Source organism: Carassius auratus, unplaced genomic scaffold, assembly GCF_003368295.1.
Source record: "Carassius auratus strain Wakin unplaced genomic scaffold, ASM336829v1 scaf_tig00041165, whole genome shotgun sequence".
In the NCBI taxonomy this organism is placed as follows: domain Eukaryota; kingdom Metazoa; phylum Chordata; class Actinopteri; order Cypriniformes; family Cyprinidae; genus Carassius; species Carassius auratus.
The window spans coordinates 75,304-96,532 of record NW_020526634.1 but is presented as its reverse complement, the minus strand read 5'-3'; the positions used below and the strand labels follow the sequence as shown (position 1 = coordinate 96,532).

The 21,229-nt window shown below is 40.2% G+C and overlaps 1 long non-coding RNA gene across 1 annotated transcript; it reads left to right on the top strand.

Moving 5' to 3' along the window:
- Positions 1 to 3,379: 3,379 nt before the first annotated feature.
- On the top strand, positions 3,380 to 5,171 carry LOC113085043 (uncharacterized). Its single transcript, XR_003283972.1, has 4 exons — positions 3,380 to 3,541; positions 4,281 to 4,302; positions 4,598 to 4,657; positions 5,035 to 5,171. It is a non-coding gene; the product is annotated as an uncharacterized LOC113085043 (long non-coding RNA).
- Positions 5,172 to 21,229: the final 16,058 nt, after the last annotated feature.

Below are 21,229 nucleotides of genomic sequence, written 5' to 3'. Positions count from 1 at the left end.
TGTTGTAGATTTGTGTGACAGCTTGGCGCTGCACAGCTTACCCTGAACTGTATTTTCATCAAAGGGAAACCAGCCATCACTATGTGACTTTGAGGCCATGATTATCTGTCTTCTTACGTCTTTTGAGGTATCAAGTGGGAAGCTTACCAATCAGAGATCAGGGCGCCGCCCAACGTGCTGCCATAACCAATAAAAAATATTTACTCGATCACTGTTGCCCATCCCTAATGTGAAAAGGCTGTGTTGTTGTGCTTTTGCAGACAGCCTAAAGAGCTTGATGACCTGTTTGCTTGCAATAATCAGAACTGTCTTATACAGTGGTTCCATTTAGACTGCGTGGGACTCAGCAGCGCACCAGCCAGAGAAGAGTCATGTCCCAGCAAGCACAGAACGTTCCCGTATGGTTCCCATTTGGTTATTTTTTTGGGAACCAAACAAGAACGTTCTGGGAACGTTCCCTCTAGGTTATTTTTCAGTTTAATTTCATAACCTAAGGAGAACGTTCTGGGAACGTTCCCTCTAAGTTATTCTTAGGTTTAATTTATAACCTAAGGAGAACGTTCTGGAAACGTTCCCTATAACTTATTTTTAGGCTCTATTTTTCTTAAACCAATTGAAAGGTTGCAAATGTTTTGTGCTTTAACAGCAGTGATCAAATGCTTAATTACATGACCATTATCAGGCGGTAGAGGGCGCTCATTGATTGGCAAAGTTGTTAATTAAATATTTCTGCAGCCTGTTTTCTTTTGTATTTACTTTTAAAAACAAGAACTATAATTAAATAAAAAGATGATTGCAAAGATCGCTTTCAAAACCTTTTAAATGTATAGTTATATTACATTTGATATTGACAAAAATGTAGTTTTTAGTGTTTCTTTTTTTAAATAGTGTATCGGACATAAAAGATGGTCATTCACAATGTTTTAGTCTTGCCTTACCATTTTCCTTGAAGGCCCCCAACATTGCGATCAGGTCTTAGCAAATTACTAGTCATTTTAAGAGTTTAATCAGGGGCCTGTACCATGAAGCCGGCAGATAGTTCTTGACAATTTTAAAGTGCTAAATCCTTCACATGATTAACTGTAACATAAGTGGAATCAATTATAAGACTACATACAATTATATTATGTCAATGCATTTCTAGAATGAAATTATATGGGATACTTTTTTGCAGATACTTTTTTTTCTCAGAAGATGCCCACAAGCCCGGTATGATCAATAGTTGAAGGAAGTTATAACGTGAGTTCTCCAACACAACAGTGATGCTTTTAGGACAGATTTAGGTTGTAATGAAGTTTTAAAATAAAAAAAGTTTAAAATAAAGTCAGCACTTAACTGTTAGACAGACAAGCAATACACAAAATTTATGCTGTACATGAAATGATAATACAATTATAATGTGTGGTTTTTAAATTCCATTTAATTTCTGTTCTTGTCGTGAAATACAATTCAATTCAGTTCAGGAAGATTTTGAAGAAAAAAGAAAAAAATTGTTAGAAGAATGGAAGAAATCGATGGCTTGAAATCGAGACACACACACAAAATGTGTAAATCCAGAAGCACAGTATTTATTTGGAGGTGTTTGTTTGATTCATTCTGACCATGACCGTATCTGTTTAATCTGCTTATTTTTAAGTTACACAATACATTGATTAAAAAAGAGACTCAAACTTTTTGTAATGGTAGTATTATTTTATACAGAATCAATTATTTATAAATTTAGAAGAGAATAAATCTAGTGTTGAATAAAATTAAGGAAAACAAATATATTGATCTAATATATATATAGCACATTACTCTTAAATTAATTCAGCTTCAATTGCCAAATATATCGTACTTTTAAAATTAATAATACATTTAAAAAGGTATGAGTTCTATGCATATTTTGTAATAAAAAATAAAACAATTCCAAAAATTATGCAAAAAGACAAGGCCTTAGAGAATGCAGAACAAATGAATGAAATGCAAACCCATGTCACTGTAAAAGACAGACAGCCACACACACAGACCCCCCTCCCCATATTTCCATGGAAACAATCATTTTGTTATAGTATTAGATTGCACTTCTTTGTCAGATATACTTTTTATCTGTTGTGCGCACACTTGTGAACAAGCCTTGTTGGACTGTTATGCAGAGATGTCACTGATTATGTACATACCGCAATCAACTGTGCCATCCATTCGCCTTCCACTCATCTGTGTCTTTCCTGACACCTTCCCTTGGTCTTTCAAAACTTTTAAAGGTTTCCACATTTAGCAGATCACAACCTGCAAAAATAATAAGAACAGATGAAATTATTATGATTATTATTAATTATAATATACAGGTAAACAAAAGGTCTTCAATAGTACTCATCTATACATAAAGCCATAAAATAATACAATTATTAACACTGAACAGGGTTAAATGCTAGTATCACAAACCCCCCTATTTCAGCAGTGGTTAGTTCTCTCCGCAGTTGTAAAAACATGAAACATGTGAAAACATTTGCAAATATTCTCTTTCCCTCATTTTCTCTTACCGTTTCTCAGTTTTAGTCACACAGAATATAAATGATGACAACTCATGTTGGTAGACAAAGCTATACATTTGCAATGTTTTCTCTGAATAATTAAATCCCTAAATAATTATAATACAAGTGTATTATATGGTTGTTAAGATCATAATATTGATTGTCCGGTGCCTCGTGAGAAGCACAAGAAAAGAAAAAACATAAAAAGCCCCACAGTGAATCAAATGAACCATGAAAAGCAAGTTTTTGAACTGAATCAAATGTAAATTTAGGTTAATTAGTATTATCACTTCTTTTATTCAGTCACTTTCCATCACAGAATCAATTTATATAACTAACTCAAACAAGTACTAACGTTTTAATAAATGCACACAGAAGGACACAAGGAAGATGGACTTACTTAGGGGTGGATAACTTTATGCACCACTGAGGCTTCAAGTGTATAAAGCAACTGACCGCGTGCATCAGACCTGCCTAGTTGTTTCAAAACAACAACATAATTAGTTTCACTAAGGTTGTAGGTAACACTTTATTTCAATAGTTCACTTTAGACATTCTACTAACAGTACTGTAATTAACTTTGCAAACTACATGTTAACTAGCAGTCATTAGAGTATTAGTAGACTGTCTGCTTAATATCTTCCAACACTTAATTTTTATGGGTCCACAACATACTGACTATCATAAACTTTGCAAGTACGTCAACTTATTCTACTAACCCTAAACCTACCCTATCTGTTCTCGGAGTAAGACGACATGTAGTTGCAAATTATTGAGTAGTTGACATGTAGTTACAAAGTTACTTATAGAAAGTAGAAAGTCTAAAGTGGACTATCAAAATAAAGTGTAACCAGGTTACACTTTTCTAAAAGCATTTATTATTAAGGGACACTGACAGGTGAAAGGTTACTGACCTTTGCTACTTCACTCTTTGTTTAGTAAAGGTTCAGTCTGAATTTTGTGAAGCCATTGAAGAGAATGATGGTTTCCCAAAGCACATCTCACTAGAAAAGAAGATGGGAAAACAGGTATGAGTTATACATTCAAATAAACATTTTTTTTTCATGAACTACTCTTCAGGTAAAATGAAGGCAGGCTCCTTTAATTGCACAACAGGGCAAACATGAGTTTTTGGGTGCCTTTGCACTTCTAAATTCTTGATTTTATCTTTTAAAATAATTGATGCATTCACACAATGATGCATTCAATTGATGCATTCACACAATGTCACTGCACAGAGAGTTTGCTGTTGGTGTCCAGTCTGCCCTCTTGATTGCGTATTTGTACGTCCTGAGGTAACCTGTAAAATAATATTTTGGGGTCTCCTTTTTTGTTGTTGCACCCGTCATTGCACAACGTCATTGCTAATGGAGCCAATACGCTCCGTTTGAGAGACTCTCTTTTGTTATCTGTCATGATAACGTTCAATGAAAAGAGATAAATCATACAACTATGCTTCATAATATCTTTAATTCATATGGAAAATATTGGGTTTTCACAGGTTTGACTGCGAGCGCGTGAGCTCCCTCTCTCACTCTCTCACACACACACAGGCACCGAGAGAGAGAGAGACTCCTAAACCTTCGATAATGAAATAATCACCTCTCATTTTGTTCAACTATAACAATAATACTAATAATAGTTATTAGTAGTAGTAGTATAGTGGTTCTTATTATTCTAAATGTTTCTTAATGTGGATTATGTTTTCATCAGAGCCTTTGAGAATTTATACCATGCTAATCATTTATTCTCTCTTTATTTTCTCAGTGTCGATTTCCATCTGATTGTTGTAAGTCAACCTACATCTCTGATTTGGCAGATTCATCATAACATGCTAATTGATCAATATATCAATTAAAGCAACTTAATGTGGCAAGTTATAATCTTAATGAAGACATTAAAAAGATACTACTTTAAATAATTAAATGAATAGAATGGAATCCTGCACCTCTGATTTGCCAGTTTTATCATAACATATCAATTAATCAATAATCACTGATGGAACTGAAAACATTCGAATATGAACAGACATATTTTACTCATATTTGGTCCTTTCTCCCTTTTCCTCTTTTGTTTGTCAACAGCAGCTACATACACCCCAAAGGCTCTTTTAAGAGCCACACCACGAGAGCATCTTTGGCTTTGTGAGTATATATTTTGACTGACTATCAGATACCTCTCAGTATTTTGGTTTAGATCAATCAAAAGCAACATCATGCAGCATGTTGTTAATGTCTAAATGAAGTCATTAAAGAGACGATTCTTTTATTATTGTTATTATTAATTAATTAATAGAATGGAATTCTGCATCTCTGATTTGCCAGTTTCATCATATTATTGAATTAATAATCACTGTTGGAACTGAAAACATTCGAATTTGTACAGACATCTCACTCATATTTAGTCTTTTCTCCTTTGATATTCATAATAGCATAATTTGCAGCATTCATACAACATTTGTAATGTTGAGTACTTTAATGTTTATGAGTAATATATTATTATTTCTTTTTTAATGTAATAGTTTTTGCATCATCTTCCACTGTCTCCCCACCTCCTTTACATTTTTGTCTTGCCACATTCACGGTAAGTAATATTCTTTATCTTCTTTATCTTCATGTTAAGGTGCTCTCAGTAATATTGGTTTATATAAACATGCATTCATATATTTAGGAAAACTGTTATGTTTATAGTAGTGGTGGGCCGTTATCGTTGGTAACGTGCTGCGTTAACGCGAGACTCTTATCGGGTGATTAAAAAATATATCGCCGTTAATCTATTCTCAAAGTTGGTTTAGGAGCTGGGTCTATACTAAATTTGTAATGTTGAGTACTTTAATGTTTATGAGTAATATATTATTATTTATTTTTTCATGTAATAGTTTTTGCATCATCTTCCACTGTCTCCCCACCTCCTTCACATTTTTGTCTTGCCACATTCAGGGTAAGTTATATTCTTTATCTTCTTTATCTTCATGTTAAGGTGTTCTCAGTAATGTTGGTTTATATAAACATGCATTCATTTATTTATGAAAACTGTTATGTTTATAGTAGTGGTGGGCCGTTATCGGTGGTAACGTGGTGCGTTAATGCGAGACTCTTATCGGGTGATTAAAAAAAATATCGCCGTTAATCTATTCTCAAAGTTGGTTTAGGAGCTGGGTCTATACTAAGCAAGATATGATGACTTTCACCTTGATATTTTATATAACCGACTGATATTTTAAATGAAAACTGTTATGTTTATAGTAGTGGTGGGCCGTTATCGGTGGTAACGTGCTGCGTTAATGCGAGACTCTTATCGGGTAATTAAAAAAATTTCGCCGTTAATCTATTCTCAAAGTTGGTTTAGGAGCTGGGTCTATACTAAGCAAGATATGATGACTTTCACCTTGATATTTTATATAACCGACTGGCTAAAAAGATGCTCAGGACAGTTGACGGACCACTGCTGCGCATCGTCACGAAAGCTCATCTTTTACACGTGTTTTTACGCCTTACCGCTTGTCGATTTAAACATTAAAGCATTCAAACACAAGATGCGGAAAAGCTGAACGGAGTAGCTGGTTACTGCGCACGCGGAGAGAGAGCCGCGTATCACGGACAGCGACAGTGTGTACTGCACCTGAACGAACAAATACAAATCGCAGTTAGAACAAACAAAAAGATGTGAAAGAGCCAAATTCAGTACTCGCGGTGTTCTGGTGTTCAGGGCTCACACAAAGAAAGGGGTCTCAAAACACTTGAACATCGAATTTGCTTATTTTTGCTCTTGTGCCGACAAATACATACAAAATATGTCAAAATATCCACCTGGGAAATTATGCTCGAAAAAACTGTCAGTTATTTCTTAAGTGAAAGTAAACAGTTGAGGAAAAAAATGGGATGTGTATTATATTGGATGCGTTCATCGTCTCTTAAAGTGACCGCGCCTAATTTAGCTACTGGCTGCTGTAATGTTAATCCAAGAAAATGAAAGAAAATCACTCACTGCTCTTGATTGAATTTCTTTGTAGTTTTAACAGTCAAACCAAAAATTATTCAGACACCAGTAGGGCTGGGATAAATGATTATTTATTAATTTTTTTATCTAGCATTTATTTTTTCGAAGCATTGATTAATCTAATGATTTATTTTTTCAGACCGATTCGATTTCATTATCTCCCCATTAATTGACTACTAACAATTTAAACATGTTGATTTACATATCTGAATGAAAAAAACATGAATTCCTTAACATTGCAATATATGTTTATTGCTCTAAAAATTACGAAATAAAAGACTGACTAAGAATGCATTACTTTGCACTTGTATAGAGATAGCATTCAATAAAACCTTGAAGCCTTGAAAACACATAGCTTACTGAAACAAGCTTACTGAACACATAGGGCCTAGCTTACTGAGAAAAAGTTCTTCTTTCAGATGAAAATAACAACAACTTGATGTCTAGCATTCAATAAAAAGGTCACACAAAATACTTGTTAAATATCTTATCTCAAATATCAAATACTTGTAAAAAATATCTCCGAATGCTCCATGTGAAACTTTGGCGTTCCGCCCTTTTTCTATCGTGTCTAATGATTTTGATTAATATGCACAAGGGAGAGAGAGAGCAAGAAGAAGCGCTCGTGTTGTTTGAAGACTGTGAGTGTGCACGCGCAGCCGGGGCTCTCTCTCGTACGCGCCCTGTCAGGCACAGCGATCAAATAAGGCTTTGACAGCCGCAAAAAAAAAAAAGATCAATGCAGAAAAACCCCTGGATTAGTTACATAACATTGGACAGAATGTTCAACTAAACAACGATGCTAAACAACGATATTTCATGTATCTGCATTACTGTAAGGGTAGGTTTAGGGTTGGGGTAGGTGTAGACTTTAATAAAAATGCAATCTAAAATAATATTTATTGTTGGTTTCCTGTAGCTGTATCCCTTCTAGCTACAACCGTGAATATAACACATAATTACTGTATTTGCAGTACTGTAAGGGTATGATTAGGGTTGTGGTAGGTGTAGACGTTAATAAACCATAACTTTACAGTAGCATTTTTCATTGTGGAATTGTACTACCCACTGTTTTAGTGGGAGGTAGGAAAATCTGACAGCTTAGGACAAATTGACAGAACACCGGCCATCGCGTATATTCAGCGCACATAAGGTAAACGTTTTGCAAACGTTTTTAGAGAAATAAAAACAGGTCGACGAATCGATGACCATATTTTGAGTTGACGTATTTTTCGTTGTCCCAGCCCTAGACACCAGATATAATTTTTGATATATATATATATATATATATATATATATATATATATATATATATATATATATATATACAGTATTGTTCAAAATAATAGCAGTACAATGTGACTAACCAGAATAATCAAGGTTTTTAGTATATTTTTATTCCTACGTGGCAAACAAGTTACCAGTAGGTTCAGTAGATTGTCAGAAAACAAACAAGACCCAGCATTCATGATATGCACGCTCTTAAGGCTGTGCAATTGGGCAATTAGTTGAAAGGGGTGTGTTCAAAAAAATAGCAATGTCTACCTTTGACTGTACAAACTCAAAACTATTTTGTACAAACATTTTTTTTTTCTGGGATTTAGCAATCCTGCAAATCACTAAACTAATATTTAGTTGTATGACCACAGTTTTTTAAAACTGCTTGACATCTGCGTGGCATGGAGTCAACCAACTTGTGGCACCTCTCAGCTGTTATTCCACTCCATGATTCTTTAACAACATTCCACAATTCATTCACATTTCTTGGTTTTGCTTCAGAAACAGCATTTTTGATATCACCCCACAAGTTCTCAATTGGATTAAGGTCTGGAGATTGGGCTGGCCACTCCATAACATTAATTTTGTTGGTTTGGAACCAAGACTTTGCCCGTTTACTAGTGTGTTTTGGTTCATTGTCTTGTTGAAACAACCATTTCAAGGGCATGTCCTCTTCAGCATAGGGCAACATGACCTCTTCAAGTATTTTAACATATGCAAACTGATCCATGATCCCTGGTATGCGATAAATAGGCCCAACACCATAGTAGGAGAAACATGCCCATATCATGATGCTTGCACCTCCATGCTTCACTGTCTTCACTGTGTACTGTGGCTTGAATTCAGAGTTTGGGGGTCGTCTCACAAACTGCCTGTGGCCCTTGGACCCAAAAAGAACAATTTTACTCTCATCAGTCCACAAAATGTTCCTCCATTTTTCTTTAGGCCAGTTGATGTGTTCTTTGGCAAATTGTAACCTCTTCTGCACATGCCTTTTTTTAACAGAGGGACTTTGCGGGGGATTCTTGAAAATAGATTAGCTTCACACAGACGTCTTCTAACTGTCACAGTACTTACAGGTAACTGGTGTGGCGTGGTGTGGCTGTCTTTGATCATCCTGGAGGTGATCATTGGCTGAGCCTTTGCCATTCTGGTTATTCTTCTATCCATTTTGATGGTTGTCTTCCGTTTTCTTCCACGTCTCTCTGGTTTTGCTCTCCATTTTAAGGCATTGGAGATCATTTTAGCTGAACAGCCTATCATTTTTTGCACCTCTTTATAGGTTTTCCCCTCTCTAATCAACTTTTTAATCAAAGTACGCTGTTCTTCTGAACAATGTCTTGAACGACCCATTTTCCTCAGCTTTTTAAATGCATGTTCAACAAGTGTTGGCTTCATCCTTAAATAGGGGCCACCTGATTCACACCTGTTTCTTCACAAAATTGATGACCTCAGTGATTGAATGCCACACTGCTATTTTTTTGAACACACCCCTTTCAACTAATTCAACTAATTGCCCAATTGCACAGCCTTAAGAGCGTGCATATCATGAATGCTGGGTCTCATTTGTTTTCTGAGAATCTACTGAACCTACTGGTAACTTGTTTGCCACGTAGCAATAAAAAAATATACGAAAAACCTTGATTATTCTGGTTAGTCACATTGTACTGCTATTATTTTGAACAATACTGTATATATATATATATATATATATATATATATATGTGGCGTGGTGGGTCGGTGGATACTGAAAATGTTACGTCAAGGGGAAGCGACTTACAATATTAATTATAACCAGACTACGCCACGATGGGAATTTCACCCAAAGATTTTAATCAAACCACCTTTTAAAAGGGCAAACACAGGTTCGTATCACCAATTATATACGAGTCAGAGACAGAGGTAACAATATAAAATAATTTTTATTAACAGTTAAAACCAATATTAAAATAGGCAATGGAGCATTTGGTTATTCAGCCCAATGGGCCACCAAAAGAAATTTAATACAATGCCAAAAGGCAAGGGGCTGGAGCTTACCACAGGACAGCGGCTGACCAGACCACACCACCTATAAGTGAATCACGGTGTGCACACACACACACACACACACACACACACACACACACACTTGGAGACGCACCACAACACACTAGGAGGAATCACTGCACACTGTGACGGGGGTGCCACCACCTAAAATAAGCTGGTCCTCTGCCCTGGGGCCCAGACCCTGCCAAGACAAAAATATGATATATATATATAGATCAAATAAACAGTTTCCCTAAAACTAGGTTAATTAAACAAAAAAAGAAAAAAAATACTTTTGCAAATATAAAATCTGCAGTTGCCTCTCAGGGAGATCACAGTAACAATATAAATGAATACACAAGAAAATCTAAATTTAACAGATCCAAATATATGAAATAAACACAGCCACTGGAGAAGAGCAGGTGGCCAGAAAATAAAAATCACAATATAATCAAAAAAGAAACAAAACAACAATATAAACTGGAAACAGGACAGCAATGCAGCTGTAAAAGGACACAAGTGCCTCGAATGAAAAGCAGCTACTGGCTTCCCCAAACCAATCGTCAAGGAGATTTGAATAACACAGACGACAGGACTCTTACAGCCAAGGCCAGGGTAGGAATTAACAAAATTACAGCAGCTGCATTAGGTCTCACAGCGTCATTAAAGTCTATGCACGGCTTGTTTACATAGCCGCACGGCAGCAATCGCTGAATCGAAACCGATGCTCCAAACTAATTGCAACCTTGATGTTTGCTAGTGCCAGGGAATGACGGAAGTGCGGAAGTGACGGAAACGCGTTACCGACGCAACAATTCAACAGGTGACGTATCGCAGATAGCACATCATTTACCTTTTTATAGCCTGTGAGCGCCCTCAATTGGCTAAACACGGCAGGTGATGTAACAACTGCCACATCTACCCCTCCATTTTGCATCGGCGCCACGACGATGGACTAAAAAAAATGGAAAAACCTTTAACCGCATCAACTCCAAGGCCTGAACAAAGCTGAAATAGAGTTAGAGATAGTCTCAGAACTAGCATATACTCCATTTCTCTCTTCTCTTACAGCTTGAGGAAGATGATGAGGATTTGAATGCTGACCTGCCCCAGTTCGGCCAGAGCGCCGAGGTACTACCACCACCTCATTCTGAGAACCTTCTGATTCTACTGGGACAGCACTTACAGGAGGAATACCTGCTGATGACAACTCCTCTTGGATCCCCGGCTGTACCAAGCGCCCCACATCTCGAGACTCCGTTCCTTGAATAGTCTGAGGAGTCTCAGGCACCAACATCACCAAATCAGCATCTACCTCTTCGTACTCCTGAGGATCCTCTTGGTTCTCTACACTGCCAATGCATTGCTCGACAGGCAAAACCTCTCGCTGAACACAAGCCTTCAACAGAGAACGATGCACTCTCCTTATCTTGCTCAGATCTGTAACCGGTGCAATGATATAAACTACACCTCCCTCTTCGGGAGGGCGGACCACCTGATAGATCACTGAACTCCATAAGTCCTGGATCTTATGGCGACCCCGCACTACCTTATCTCTCAGGTAGACTAACTGACCTTCAGCCAAGGGTAGATCACGTACATGCTGGTCATGCTGCCTCTTCCGACGATCTGCTGCAGCCTTCAGCCGTCCCCGTGCCCCCTCAAAGGCAACCTGCAATCGCCTACAATGTTCCACTACCCAACTGTGTACACTTCCTGCAGCAGGTTCGGGCACCCTACCTAGCAAAAAGTCTATCGGCAACTGGGGTTCTTGACCAAACATTAGGTAATATGGGGACTCTCCAGTCACCTGGTGCGGAGTGGTGTTGTAACAAAAGATAACTTGAGACAAACAGGACACCCAGTCTCTTTTACGAGAGTAAGGCAATGTTCGCAACAAATTATACAACGTGCGATTAAATCGCTCGCATTGTCCATTACCGGCTGGATGGTACGGGGTGGTACGAGATTTCCTTACCTGATAAAGCTCGCAAAGCTGACGAATTAGCGCAGATTCAAAGTTACGGCCCTGGTCTGAATGGAGGCGGCCTGGGACACCAAACTTGTAAAACCACTCCTCAACCAGGACTCGTGCCACAGTCTCAGCCCTTTGGTCGTGAGTAGGCACTGCCATAGAAAATTTACTAAACACATCAGTCATGACTAATATGTTTTCTTGGCCAGAGTATGAAGGTTCCAGTACCGTGAAGTCAATGGCAAGGACTTCATTAGGCCTTGAAGCTAATAGGTGGCCCATGAAAGCACGTGCTACTGGCTGATTATCTTTAGCAAGTTGGCACCGTTCACACTCCTGGCACCAACGTGTAATATCAGCCAGCATATTTGGCCAATAGCACCGCTGCCTAGTCAACTCACTGGTGCGTTCTACCCCTTGGTGTCCATGCTGTTGATGTAACTGTGTCAATACCTCATCCCTTAAAACATCAGGCAACACTAATTGGTAACACTCTTCACCTCCGTCAGGGCGGAATGTCCTCCGATACAAAACTCCTTCTCTTGTTTCTAATCTATTCCATTGCTGGAGAAGACTCAAAACTGGTTTATCTAGCTGTCGCCGCTCTGCTGACCCTGGTCGCTGACCCCGCTCCCAGAACTTTATTACCTGGCTGATAACAGGATCAGCCTCTTGCATAGACCTCAAGTCCAAAGCAGAATAACCTGGCAAAGCACTGACGGCCCTCACATCTGCCTGAACTGCAACTCCTACTCCTGTGCCAACGGCCTGCCGCAGTGACTCAGGAATGGTCACGCCAGCAGCTAACTCCTTGACTTCACCCTGGATGACTGGGTTCTGGCGGGAGAGAGCATCTGCATTACCATTACTCCTTCCTGATCTATATCTTACCTCAAAGTTAAATGCAGCCAGCTCTGCAGCCCAGCGCTGTTCTGTAGCGCCAAGCCTTGCTGTGCCCAGGTGACTCAGGGGATTATTGTCAGTGAACACAATACACTTGTGACCTAAAAGATATTCCCTGAATTTTTCAACCATGGCCCACTTGAGAGCGAGAAACTCTAGTTTCATTGAGCTGTAATTATTCATATTTCGCTCAGTGGGCCTTAAACTACGACTGGCATATGCTATAGGTCGAACCTTACCTTCAAATTCTTGAGAGAGGACGGCACCCAGACCCCCATGGCTGGCGTCTACTTCTAAGATGAAGGTTTTAGAAAAATCTGCATACGCAAGTACTGGGGTAGATGTTAATTTCCCTTTCAGGTCCTCGAATGCTCTCTGACACTGCTCTGTCCATGCATTAGTCAAACTCTGCCCTCTTCGTTTACCTGCCTTACCTCCGATCACTTCAGCCACCAGCCTATGCAGGGGTGCTGCCAATTTAGCAAATCCCTCCACAAAGCGCCTATAATAACTTGCAAAGCCAAGGAAGGTACGCAATTCAGACACCGTCTCAGGGCAACGCCATTGTGCAACAGCCTCAATTTTACCCGGATCAGTTGCTACCCCTTGCGCAGATATAACATGCCCCAAGAACTTCACTTCAGGCTTGAAGAAAGCACATTTCTCCAGCTTTGCCTTGAGTCCCTCCTTCTCCAGGCGACCCAGGACCATCTCCAATCGGTCCAAGTGCTGAGCTACAGAAGAGGAAAACACCACAACATCATCCAGGTATAACAATAGAGACTGGCACCGTTGATCACCAAATAGTCGCTCCATTAACCTTTGGAACGTGCTTGGGGCATTACAAAGGCCAAAAGGCATACGGTTCCATTCAAATAATCCAAACGGAGTACAAAACGCAGTCTTTGACCTATCTGGTTCTGAGACTGGAACCTGCAAGTACCCGCTGGCTAAATCCAATGTAGAGAACCAACGTGCCCCAGCTAAGGAGTCCAAAGTCTCCTCGATACGAGGCAGGGGAAATGCATCCCTTCTTGTCTTGGCATTTAGGTGACGGTAGTCCACGCACATGCGCAGACTACCGTCCCTTTTTTTGACCAACACAATGGGCGAAGCATAAGGACTGCAACTTTCCTGCACTATTCCAGCCTCCAATAGCTGGTTGATATGAGTTTTTACCACCTCATACTCTGAAGGAGGAATTCGTCGGTACCGTTGACGAACTGGGACATTATCGACCAAAGGTATGTCATGAGATATTAAGCGAGTACAACCTAGATCGCCCTCATGACCTGAGAACACCGTCTGATATTTCTGCAGAAGGGCTCTAACTTGGCCCTGCTCTGGACCTGACAACACCGATAAATCAAGGGATTCGAGCTGATGGGACAAGGAATGAGCACCCGCTACACTATGAGACTGAACTGTAGCAGCTAATGGCTTTTCCTCACTGATTCCTGTTGGCAAACTGACCATATAAACCTCCCTCACATTACCTACCACTGTGGTAGGGCGAAGAATTACCTCCACTATGCCAACATTCACTACAGGAACATAAACTGTCCCTCGATTTACCCTTACCAAAGCAGGTGATGCTAGAAGACCAGCTGGAAGGCCTGACTCAGGGGGCTCAAACAAAACAGTACTGCTGGAGTCCAAAGCTGCACAAGTGGCAGCCACCAGCTTCATTGTACCACCTGGGATACGACACACCCTACGTCCGCGTACACGCACACTTCCCACATGAACAGAGCGTTTCTTAGCACTTACCTGATGACAATATTGCAATGCACTAGACACATCAGGCAGTTGTGTTATCACAGGTAAATCAAAGAGAGCGCTGCCATGTTGCCCAAAAAGCTCCTGATAACACCGGCTAAGGATGTTCATCCCCAATACCCCAGGAACATCCAAACTCATGCCACCAGGAGGATCCCGAACAACAAGAACACCACACCCGATGACCAACCTGCCACAAAATTCCACATCTAGCTCCAAATATCCAACATACGGAATGCTAAGCCCATTAGCGGCTCGAAGCTGTAACCATTGACAATTTTGAAGGCGATCCTGACCCCACGGTTCAAAATGTTGGCGGAAACAGCTTTCGGTAATTGTCGTCACCATCGAACCTGTATCCACCAAGCAAGGTACCGAAACACCCCCCATAAGGGCGATAACATGTGGACAAGATGAAATCAAATTAGAAACTGAACGATGTGTGGCCATTTTACTTGAGTCAATTTCTTCCCCACCCAGGCTGTGACTCCACAACCTGGTGGGAACTAGTTTTCCGACGGTCTGGGGGAAGGAGGACGTCTATTCTCAGCGGTGGAGCGGCCAGCAGTAGGCTGGGGAGGGGGCGGGAACCGCCGTTCCCCATCACAATCACGAGCAAAATGGCCTGGTCGTTGACAGCGCCTGCATATAACTGGGCCAGTACGAGGGGAACGATTATGTGACGTTTGGAGCCGGGCAAAAGTTTGGGTGAGCTGATTTAGCTGTTGTTGTTGCTGTCGCAACATTTCTCTTAATTCACCGAGCTCTGACTGTGGCGACGACCTAGGAACTTCAACCGTTGTCCCACCCCGTACCCCATACTGAAGTCCATATGCTAGCGGGACAGACTGACTACGCCCTCTTGCCCCCCCAGGCATCCCCTCTTGTTCCCACCTAATTGCTTCGCCGCGAACTTCTAACAAACTAATAGTAGGCTGGCGACGTACTAGCTGCTTCAATTCTCGTCTTAGGGCACTATCCGCGACATGCTCGACAAATTGGTCACGCAGCAAGGTTTCTGTATTAAGGATGGAATGCGGGGCCCGATTCTTAACCCTTTCCAACAGGCCCATAAGCACAAGAGAAAACTCCAACAGAGTCTCGCCCTCTAGTTGCTTTCTGGAGAAAAAGGCCTCTTGTAACGCTACGTACGACTGAGAACAACCATAAAGATCACGCAGTGCTTTAATAATCTTATCAGGGTCCCCACGTTCTAAATCAGAGCGATACCTGATCTCTTCTCGAGCCTCCCCCTCCAAGTGGTCAAACAGAAAGAAGGCTTGGTCTGCATTTGACATATAACGTACCCTCATGCATGCCTGTGCCTCCTCAACCCATTCATCAATACTCAAACCTGATTTTCCATTAAACTTTGGGCACCGTCGATCTCGTGGAACAAAAACAAATCGTTCAGGTGCAACGGCACCAGGGGGTTGAGGGGTAACAGGCGGAACAGTGGAGGTACTAGGCAGGGTGGCATCAGGACCAGACAACCCAACTGGTGCCTGTACCTGCCGCAACAGTGCATTATCAGCTCTCAGCTGCGCTACCAAATCCCTCAATTCTTGTAATTCATCCTCCATTATTGGATTTTACCTTTTTTTTCTGACAGGAACACTTACCACAGAGAAGAAAAGGCCACCAAATGGAGCTCTGACAGTACACGGCTGCCCTGTTTCCAAAAAAAAACCAAACAAATACAGAATATACAAGGCACACAAAATAAAGAAACTCAATGTCTCTGACTCAAACTATGGTGAACCCTGCCGACTACGCCACATGTGGCGTGGTGGGTCGGTGGATACTGAAAATGTTACGTCAAGGGGAAGCGACTTACAATATTAATTATAACCAGACTACGCCACGATGGGAATTTCACCCAAAGATTTTAATCAAACCACCTTTTAAAAGGGCAAACACAGGTTCGTATCACCAATTATATACGAGTCAGAGACAGAGGTAACAATATAAAATAATTTTTATTAACAGTTAAAACCAATATTAAAATAGGCAATGGAGCATTTGGTTATTCAGCCCAATGGGCCACCAAAAGAAATTTAATACAATGCCAAAAGGCAAGGGGCTGGAGCTTACCACAGGACAGCGGCTGACCAGACCACACCACCTATAAGTGAATCACGGTGTGCACACACACACACACACACACACACACACACACACACACTTGGAGACGCACCACAACACACTAGGAGGAATCACTGCACACTGTGACGGGGGTGCCACCACCTAAAATAAGCTGGTCCTCTGCCCTGGGGCCCAGACCCTGCCAAGACAAAAATATGATATATATATATAGATCAAATAAACAGTTTCCCTAAAACTAGGTTAATTAAACAAAAAAAGAAAAAAAATACTTTTGCAAATATAAAATCTGCAGTTGCCTCTCAGGGAGATCACAGTAACAATATAAATGAATACACAAGAAAATCTAAATTTAACAGATCCAAATATATGAAATAAACACAGCCACTGGAGAAGAGCAGGTGGCCAGAAAATAAAAATCACAATATAATCAAAAAAGAAACAAAACAACAATATAAACTGGAAACAGGACAGCAATGCAGCTGTAAAAAGGACACAAGTGCCTCGAATGAAAAGCAGCTACTGGCTTCCCCAAACCAATCGTCAAGGAGATTTGAATAACACAGACGACAGGACTCTTACAGCCAAGGCCAGGGTAGGAATTAACAAAATTACAGCAGCTGCATTAGGTCTCACAGCGTCATTAAAGTCTATGCACGGCTTGTTTACATAGCCGCACGGCAGCAATCGCTGAATCGAAACCGATGCTCCAAACTAATTGCAACCTTGATGTTTGCTAGTGCCAGGGAATGACGGAAGTGCGGAAGTGACGGAAACGCGTTACCGACGCAACAATTCAACAGGTGACGTATCGCAGATAGCACATCATTTACCTTTTTATAGCCTGTGAGCGCCCTCAATTGGCTAAACACGGCAGGTGATGTAACAACTGCCACATATACATATACAGGGCCGGCGCTCCGCACACGCACATCACGCACTGCGGCGTAGGGCACCAAGTGCTTGGGGGGGCACCAAAAAATCTGGGTCGTGAAAAAATCATCACAATAGGCTAGTAGTATAAATAACAAATAAAATATTTCTAAAAGCATGTTAATATACAAAACCAATACAAAAGTAATATAGGCCTAGACCAAATTAGTCGAGAAAAAGGTGAATCTCTCTGCCAGTCTCCCTCTGGTGCGCCCCCCCTTCCCCACCTCCCAGTGGTCTGTTCGATTATGTCACAATCAATGTCAAATTTGGCAGACACCGACCTCAGACATGGTTTCGAAAAGGCACCAAGAGTCGGGGGCGGAAAAAAGAAGAGACAGCGGGATGACGCTCGCGCATCGCTTGCAGGTAAGAATGTTTTAAATAAAAATGTTAGTTTTAAAAGAACGGCGTTAGGTAACGACGTTATTTTTTCAGTAACGCGTAATCTAAGTAATTACTTTTCCCGTCGTTACAACGCCGTTAACGTTACTGAATGTTAAATGCGGTGCGTTACTATGCATTGATTTAATAAACTATGCAATCCGAATGCACCCCTGGCTCACACAGCGATGTGTTTCATGATAGCCAATCAGAGCCAGTGTTTTTACACAAATGCCGACACTTGCGGCTGCGCCAGTGGCGTCAAACACACACAGACATACACACACACACGCAACAGCTACACAAAGATTTGCAGCAGAGATGGCGAGATTGCTAGTCAGGAGCAATCCGATGAAAAGTTGGCATTTTCAAGGTGAAGATATAAGCACTACTTCAAATTCATTGTGGTCAAAGGCAAGAACGTGCATGTAATGTGTACATGCAATGTGTGACATGCATCTACAAAGCTAGTGGCCAAAAACACCCTTTCTTACAAAGATAATACTTGAAGTGCAGGATAAAACTCTTGCTGTCTGTTGATGTGCAATAAATATTGAAAGTTATGTACCTGTCTGTTCTACTCATTTCAACTGACTTGTGAAAACTGCAAAAAAAAAAAAGTACAAATTCTCTGACATGTAGCATTTTTTTCTTCTTTTTTTACAGTAATGCAAATAGTTACTTTCCCTGGTAACGAGTTACTTTTATTATAGAGTAATTCAGTTACTAACTCAGTTACTTTTTGGAACAAACACCGCCAAGCATTTGTGCTTAGGGCACCCAAATGGCTAGCGCCGGCCCTGTGTTTATATATATAACAAAACTGTAATAATGTGAGAAATGTTGAAGGTGTCTGAATAAATGTAGGTTTGATTGTATATTTCATTTTTACATTGAAGACTATCCAGTGCTATTTTACATTTAATTATTTGGTTTCTGTACCTTGACATCTACAAACTTGAAAAAAACTTAAACATTGGTGCGAAACAGGCGTAAATGTTGTTTGCACCTTGTGCAATGTGGAATTAGTTTACAGCTTTTTCAAGCACTTTGTGATGCATTTTGGAAACAGGAGATGAGCCCTTTTTCTAATGCACCACCTAGCTTGATAAATGCCTTCTCAAAGACTTACTCTTTGTCAATTTTATTTGGGTAACACACATATTCTGAATGCCTTTGTCAGAATTCGAATGAGCCATTTTAATCTAGATTATTTTCAAGATCACAGTGAGATTAATCTAGATTAAAAAAATTAATCTATGCCTACCACTAGTTTATAGACAATTTCAACGGTTATTTGTATATTGTATTGTATATTTAAAGGATCCTGTAATTCCAATCATTGTTTATTTTTAGTTTATGGAAATACCTTAACTGTTGCCTTTTCAATAGACTTAAAAGGTATGCGCTCGTTTTGATAAACCTGACATTTAAAAATGGCACCACCGGAAATGCTTCAGGGCCAGACATGCGCAGTAGCATTCCAACTAGTTTATTTTTTAAGTTCTTGAAATGGTCTATATATTAAATATATTTTCTATATATATATATATATATATATATATATATATATATATACTGTATTTTTGTGTATTTATATATACATTTAATAAACAGTACTACACACACACACACACACACACACACATTGTATTTCTGATATGGGAAATTGAAATTTCAACTAGTAAGAAATACATTTTTCATGTAAAAAACTGAAGACTAGCTGCAGTTGATGTAATGAAATATTGCAAAATATGCCAGTACCACATTTTCAACAAGTCCAATAATTTGGATTTAGAATGGATTCAAAAACCAAGAGGCAATGCTACACCAGCAGTGGAAATGTGCACGGAGATCACTCTATGAAAGGTGTATTGGAGAGGAGCCATCAGTTCATCCAGTAACACTTCAAGAAAGAATTCATGAAGAAAATTACACTGAAGACATCTGTGACATAAGTGTTAATGAAAGTGTAGAAATTGGGGTCAGTGGGGAGAGCTGCAGTTCAGGACCTGACATTGTGGCCGATGTGTCCAGTGAGGAAAACTGCAATTCAGAAACTGAGGATGAAAACAAAGTGGCCCAAACTTCACTCTCAACATTTTTACAAGAATGGGCAACAAAACACCTCATCAAGCATAATGCCCTAGATGATCTCCTGAAAGGACTTTAAAAAAATGGACATCCAGAGCTTCCATCAACAGCAAGGACATTGCTGAAAACTCCAAGACTCATTAAATCAGTGGCAAAATCAGGAATGGAGTGTGTCCATTTTAATTAAAGAGAGAGCCTTCTTGAGCAGCTGCAGCGCTATCCAAGAGAGATTACAGAAGGAGTTAGAATATTGGAGCTATCATTTAATATAGGTGGCCTGCCTATTTTTAAAAGCAGCAAAACCTATCTTTGGCCCATCCTCTGTGCCCTTCACCTGCCATACATCAGTGTCTTTCCTGCCACACTGACACTGGGTCCCACCAAACCAACAAATTTGGATTTTACTGAAGAAGTTATAAAGGACATTCAGGAACTTCTGGACAATGGTTTGGATGGAAAATAAATAAAAATCAGATGTTTTGTGTGCGATGCACCCGCAAGAGCCATGGTAAAAAATGATCAAATAGTATTCTGGGTACTATGGGTGTGATAGATGCACACAGAATGGCACATGGGTGGTTGGACGCGTGACCTACCCAGAGGTTGATAATCTCACTTAACGAAGCAATGACCCATTTCGCTCTGAAATGACTAGACGTCAAGAAAATGAGGACACTCCTGTGTCCCCCTTTTTGAGCCTCCCACTAGACATGGTACAGCAATTCCCAATTGATTACATGCACCAAGCTTGCCTGGGAGTAATGTAAAATACTAATAACAGTGTGGGTTACAGGAGACAGGAAAGTGAGAATGTCTGCTGGGCAAATAAGCAATGTGACCCAAAGACTGCTGTCACTTCGAAAGGTCATTCCCAGCTGTTTTGCCAGGAAACCTAGAAATCTGGAAGATGTTGACCGGTGGAAGGCAACCGAACTGCGGCAGTTTGCTGTTTACACGGGAAAGATCGTGCTTAAAGGAATTCTGGCTGACCAGCTATATGATCACTTCGTGGTCTTCAGTGTTGCCTTGAGTCTTCTGCTTTGCCCTACACTTGCAGTGGAACACAATAACTACAGCAAAGAGCTGATGAAATACTTTGTTGGAAAAGCAGGAGAACTATATGGAGACCACTTCATGGTTTACAATGTACATTCAATGGTGCATTTACCAGATGAGGCAATGGCTCATGGCAGTCTTGATGCTTGCAGTGCATTCCCTTTTGAAAACTATCTTGGGAAGCTGA